General features: G+C 36.1%; 1 pseudogene; it reads right to left on the minus strand.

Moving 5' to 3' along the window:
• Nucleotides 1-1,882: 1,882 nt before the first annotated feature.
• On the minus strand, nucleotides 1,883-3,300 carry LOC102834814 (annotated as a pseudogene).
• Between the last annotated feature and the right edge of the window lie 3,574 nt (nucleotides 3,301-6,874).

A 6,874-nucleotide genomic window follows, 5' to 3' on the forward strand; every position in this document is an offset into this window, starting at 1 on the left:
CCTCGTTATTCTTTAACATCACCCAGTATTCCATTGTGAGTACATAAAAAAGTATGTTTAACCATTCTTCTGTGAATGGGCATTTAGTCTGTCTCCATTCTGTCTGTCACTATTGTGAATCATGCTGCATTGGACATTGTTGTTGTTGTTGTTATGTGCTGTAGCGTTGGTTCCAACTCATAGTGACCCTCCCTGTACCGGGTTTCTGAGGCTATAAATCTTTAGGGGAGCAGAAAACCTCATCTTTCTCCTGTGGAACAACCGGTAGACTCGAACTGCTGACCCTGAGGTTAGCAGCCCAATTCATAGCCACTACACTACCAGAGCTCCATGGGTGTATACATATCTATTTGTGGTGGGTTAATGCATTGGTCTGCAAAGCTGATTTGAACCTCAAGGTTGGCAGTTCAAGCTCACTAGCTGCTCCTCAGAAACCCTATACAGGGTCGCTATGGGTCAGAACCGACTCGACAGAACTTAACAACATATACCAAGTAGAGGGATTTCTGGATCATATGGCATTGTTATTTCCAACTTTTTTGAGAAAGTGTCTTACTGTTTTCCACAGAAGTTGTACCATTTTAAAGTCCCACCAATAATGTAGGAAGGTCCCAGTCTCTCCATACCTTTACAGCATTTGTTGGTTTCTGTTTCTTTGAACTTAACTTTTAATGCTGAGGTAAGTTAATATTTCATTGTTGTTTTATTTGCATCTCTCCAAGGAGTCCTGGAGCGCTGCTGTAGGATACGCACTGGACGGCTCACCACAAAGTCGGCAGTTCAAACCCACCATCTACTGCTTGGAAATTCTATACAAGGTCAATATGAATCAGAAGCAATTCAATGGCACTTAACAACAATAGCAATGGCTAGTGACTGTGAGCATTTCTTTTTACATTTGTTGGTCTCCAAAGTGCTCTTTGATGAAGTGTCTATTCATGTCTTTTATCCATTTTTTTAAATTGGATTGTTTGTCTTCCTGTTAATGTATTGAGGTGTTCTATAAATTTTATATAGTAGAACAAGGATCCAGGAATTCATAGAACACAAACTGAAATCTTTTAACAAACTGATGTAGCACTGGAGGTACTCACTTATCTATATCAAGAAATTTGGAAGACAGTTACCTAGCCAACTGATTGGAAGAGATCCATATTTGTGCCCATTTCAAAAAGAGGTGGCCCAGCTGAAAGTAGAAATCATCAGACAGTATCATTAAAGTTGCATGCAAGTAAAATTTTGCTCAAGATAATGTAAAAACAGCTTCAACAGTACATTGACAGAGAACTGAGAGGCTCAAGTTGGATTCAGAGGAAGATGGATCAAGGGTAATCACAGCTGACATCAGGTGAATCTTGGTTGACAACAGAGAATAACAAAAAGGTGTTTACTTGTGCTTTATTTTCAGGTTTCTATTCAGATTTTATTTGAAATCTAATTTCAATTTTCAAAGCTACAAAAGGGGAAAGGGGAGACATCTGTATTATTTCTGCTAAGTCACAACATCCTAAAACAGAATACTACTATTGCCAATAGATCCATTATACACATTTCAGATGAAATTCATTAACACAGTAAAAATTTTATCTTGAGAAACAGACACAATGAAAGTAATTTGTACAATATAAAACAATGACAACTCATGCAGTTACTCATGGGTTTACACACGCATTCGCAAACATACAACAACCAAAAATACCCAGGAATGCTCTTTCATTTAAATTTTTTGGGGTTTTGCTTTGTTTTTGTTAAAAACTGACTGTTCAGGCACAAAACAAAATTGCATTTCCAGTAAGTGACAGCATAGGTAGTGCTGCGGTCTGAAAATATCTGACATAACTTTGTTTGAAAACTTTTTCTTAAAAATTGTGAACACTATACGTCAGTGTTTGTTTTACTTTGACTTTTTATGAGACCTATGTAGAGATCAGGACTGGAATCTGGACTTCTTCCCTGTTTTTTTAGGGGACCTAGACCGTGATCACATAGACCATTTAGATGTACTTGAACCAGATGGTGACCTTTTGGCATTTTTGCTAACATCTCTAGGAGAATCTTTGTGAGATGACCTGGACCATGAGCTCTCTTTATGAGATCTTTCAGAACACTCTGATTGCTCTGACTTTAGTGATGGTGATTTTACTCATATACCATTGTTACTGCGAGATGGGCTGGGGGATATATGTGGTGCCTTTTCCTTTCTTTTCTCATTGGAGTACACTCACCGTTTTCCTTCTTGTCTTTGGATCAAGATTCCAATTTCTCTTTATCCTTCTTGTCTGGATCTCTTTCTCTTTCTAATCCCTTTTCTTTCTGTCATTGAAGAAGTTTATCTCTGTAGCAGTCTACGTGCTCTGAAAGCTCTGGCCTAGTTTTTTAGGTCTTTTTCCAGAGGCCAATTCATCCTGAAGCTTCATAACTTTAAGCTCAATTTCATGAAGCTTAGCTCACTTTTCCTCACTCATTTCAGAGTACTTAGAAAACTCAGACCCTGTCATTTCTTCTTTAATTGTATTAGTGTACAAATGATGTTCTTCAGATTTGGAACTTTGAGTATCATCTTCATCTTCATTTTCCTTTTTGACTTTCTTCTTCTTCTGAATCTTCATGCTGGTCAAATAACTCCCATTTAAAAGTTGTTACAGCTTGTGCTTCCAATTCTGATTCAACATCTTCCCATTTTGATGGGCAACTTTAAAATAGACTCATTTTTCTTTGAGTCTTCTGTTTTATCCAAAAGTACTCCATCAAGAACATCATCAAGACTCTTTATAGAGACTCCATCGAGATCATTAATGGGATTAACATCAATAGGAATTCCATCCATATCTTCAACAGATGCACCATCAATCTCTTACTCAACAGGGGTGCCATCAAGATCTTCTGGTACATCCTCTGTTTCCTTTTCTTCAATAATATTTACAAGCCCTAAGAAAATATTTTGTAGTTTGATCAAAAATAGTTCTGGATAAATAACCCAGTCTTACCATGCTCTGAAGCAGGTCATTATCCATTGCTTAAAGTTTTCAGGTTGCAAATGGCCTTGAATTGTACAATAGGTAGCATTGAGGTCTGAAAATATCTGACATAAATTTTTTCAAAATTTTTTTCTGTAATATGAAGCATTGGCAATTTTGGCTGAAGAGTTGTACAAAACATCAGAAACAAAATATAATCTGGCAATCTTTTTAGAAAGGGTGTCTTTAAGATGAACAATGACTCGGAGATACAATCCACTACTTTCACATGCGTCCCGACTGCCGGTGGTGGCTGGGTATGGGCCTGACACTCCAGCACCATTCATTTTCAGGGCTAGTTGATTCGAGGTGTTACACACTCCTTAGCCGATTTCCACTTCCTTGGCCACCATCCTGCTTACCTGTGCTTTATTGACTACGCAAAGACTTTCAACTATGTGGATCATGACAAGCTATGGACAACATTGCAGAGAATGAGTTTCCCAGAACACTAAATTTTGCTCATGAAAACCTGTACATAGACCATGAGGCAGACATTAGAACAGAACAAGGAAACACTGAATGGTTTAAAATCAGGAAAGGTGTGTGCCAGGGATATAATTCTTCCATCATACTTATCCAACCCGTATAATGAGCAAATAATCTGAGAAACTAGATTATATGAAGAAGAATCTGGCATCAAGATTGGAGGAAAACTCATTAACAACCTGCAATTTGCAGATGATACAAACTTGTTTGCTGAAAGCAAGGAGGACTTAAAATACTTACTGACGAAGATCAATGACCACAGCCATATTATGGTTTACACCTCAGTGTATAGAGAACAAAAATTCTCACCACTGGACCAATAAATAACATTGTGGAAAAGGAGAAAAGATTGAAGTTGTCAAAGCCTTCATTTTGCTTTGTTGTTGTTAAGTGTCATCAAGTTAGTTCCAACCCATAGCGACCTTGCATAGGGTTTCTGAGTTGTGGCTGGTAAGCTTGAACCGATGGCCTTGTGGTTCAAACAACTTTGCAGTCCAGTGTATTAACACACAGTGCCACACCTGGACTCTTTCCATATAAAGTTAGTGATTAGTTTTTCCATCTCTTTAAAGAATAATGTTGGCATCTGGATTGGGATTATATTATATCTGTAGATTGCTTTGGGTAATGTTGACATTTTCACATTGTCAAGTTTTTCTATCCATAAGCATGTTATAGTCTTCCATTTTTTGTAGGTATCTTTTGGTTCCTTATAATCCAGTTTTGTAGGCTTCTTTGTATAGATCTTTTGTTTCTCTGGTTAGATTTTTTTCCTTAATGTTTCATCTTTTGGGTGGCTACTGCAAATAGTATTGCTTTCCTTTTCAGAGCTCTTTTTATTAATGTAAAGGAATCCAGTTGATTTTGTATATTCATCTTATACCTTGTCACACGGATGAACCTTTCAATGAGTTCCAATAATTTTCTTGCTGACTCTTTGGGGTTTTCTATGTATAGGATCATATCATTTGCAAAAAGGGAAGGTTAAAGTTCTTCTTTGCCAATCTGGGTATCTTTAATTTCTCTTTATTGCCTTATATCCATGGTTAAGACTTTCAGCACAATATAGAATAGGAGTAGAGATAAAGTGTTTTCTTGCCAGATTCCTGTTTGCAAGAAGAATGCTTTCAGTTTCTCTCCATTGATAGCAATGTTGGCTGTTGGTTTTATATATATGCCCTTAATTGTGTTGAAGAATTTTCCTTCCATTCTTACTTTGTTGAGTATTTCTTATGAGGAACAGGTGATGGATTTTGTCAAATGTCTCTTCTGATTCAATTGATATGATCATGTGGTTCTTTTCCTTTTATTTATATGATATATTATGCGTATTGTTTTCCTAATAGTGAACCATCTTTGTATATCTGATATGAATCCCACTTGGTCATAATGTTTTGTTTTGTTTTTGATATGCTGTTGAATTCTATTGGCTAGAAGTTTGTTGAGAATTTTCACATATATAGTCATGAAAGATATTGGTCTACAATTTTCATTTTTAGTGATGTCTTTGCCTAGTTTTGGTATGAGGGTTATGCTTTCTTTATAAAGTGAATTTGGGAGTTTCCCATCTTTTTCTATATTCTGGAATTGTTTTAATGGAATTGGTACCAGTTCTTCTCTGAATTTTTGGTAGAATTCATCAGTAAAACCATCTTGGCCCAGATTTTTTGTTGAGAATTTTATGACTCCATCAATTTCTCCTTTTATTGTTGATTTGTTTAAATTCTCTGCGTTAAAGTAGGTTGTGTGTTTCTAGAAATTTGTCCATATCTTCTGGATTTTCAAATTTGTTGTACAATTCTTCATAGTATTCTGTTACAATTAATTTCTTTTGTTGGTTCTGTTGTGACGTCACCCATATCATATCTTATTCAGGCGATTTGGGTCTTCTTTTGTTCGATTTGTCAGCAGTTTTTCCAATTTTATTAATCCTTTCAAAGAACCAACTTCTTGACTTGTTGATTCTTTCTACTGTTTTTCTGTTTTCTGTCTCATTTATTTGAAGGCTAACATTTATTATTATTTTTCTTATGGTGGCTGTGGGCTTTCTTTGCTGCTCTTTTTCAATTGTTGAAATGTCAAGTTAAGGTATGGATTTTCTTTCTTTCTTCTTTTTATATGTGTGCATTTATTGCTATAAATTGCCTCCTGAGTACTATTTTTGCTGTCCTAAAAGTTTTGGTATGTTGTATTTTCATTCTTGTTTGAGTGTCAAGGAATTTTTGTGTTTCTGTTTTTATTTGTCCTATTACCCAATAGGGAGTCCTGGTGTGGTGCTGTGGGTTAATGTGCCAGATTGCAATCTGTTTGAACTGCAAGGTCGGCAGTTCAAGCTCACCAGCTGCTCCTCGGAAACCCTATACAGGGTAGCTATGGGTTGGAATCGACTTGACAGCACTTAAAAATAACAATTACCCAATAGTTTTAAAGCAGGAGATTATTCAATTTCCATGTATTTGGGTTTTTTGTTTTTTTACATTGATCTTTCAAGTGTTGACTACTTATTTTATAGCGTTGTGAGTTGTGAAAATGCTCTATAGTATTTTGATGATTTTAAATTTATTGAGGCTTGCTTTGTGGCCTAACATGTGGTCTGTTCTGGAGAATGTTCTATGCACACTGAAAAAGAATGTGCAATGTGCTGTTATTGGGTTAGTGCTCTGTATGTCTATGGGGTCAAGTTGGTTGATTGTGTTGTTTAGTTCTTCTGTGTCTTTGTTGAGTTTCTTTCTAGTTGTTATGTCCTCCATTGAAAATGATTTATTAAAAGAATCTTACTATTGTTACAGAGTCCTGGTGTGGTGCTGTGGGTTAATGCGCTAGACTGCAAAGCCATTTGAACTATAAGGTCAGTGATTCAAGCTCACCAGCTGCTCCTTGGAAACCCTATAGGGTCGCTATGGATTGGAACTAACTCAACGGCACTTAACAACAACAACAACAACTATTGTTACAGAATTGTCTATTTCTTCAGTTCCATTAGCGTTTGAGTTATGGTTTTTTTCTGGCTTTCTTTGGGCACATAGATATTTATTCTAGTTATGACCTCCTGGTCAGTTGACATTTAATCATGATATAATGTCTTTCTTTGTCTTTTATCTTGGTTTTTGTCTTAAAGTCTATTTGACCAGAGATTAATGTCATTTCTGCTCATTTTTTATTGCTACTAGCTTGATATATGTTTTCTATCCTTTGATTTTTAGTCTATTTTTGTCTTTTGTGTGTAAGTTGTGTTTCATATAGACAGCAGACTGAAGGATCCTGTTTTCTTAACCATTCTGCAACTCTCTGTCTCTTGATTGGTGTGTTTAATACATTTACATTCAGTGTAATTACCTACAGCTATGAATTGATTGTAAGGCATTTTA

The sequence above is a fragment of the Chrysochloris asiatica genome, unplaced genomic scaffold (genome assembly GCF_000296735.1).
Source record: "Chrysochloris asiatica unplaced genomic scaffold, ChrAsi1.0 scaffold00050, whole genome shotgun sequence".
Taxonomy (NCBI): Eukaryota; Metazoa; Chordata; class Mammalia; order Afrosoricida; family Chrysochloridae; genus Chrysochloris; species Chrysochloris asiatica.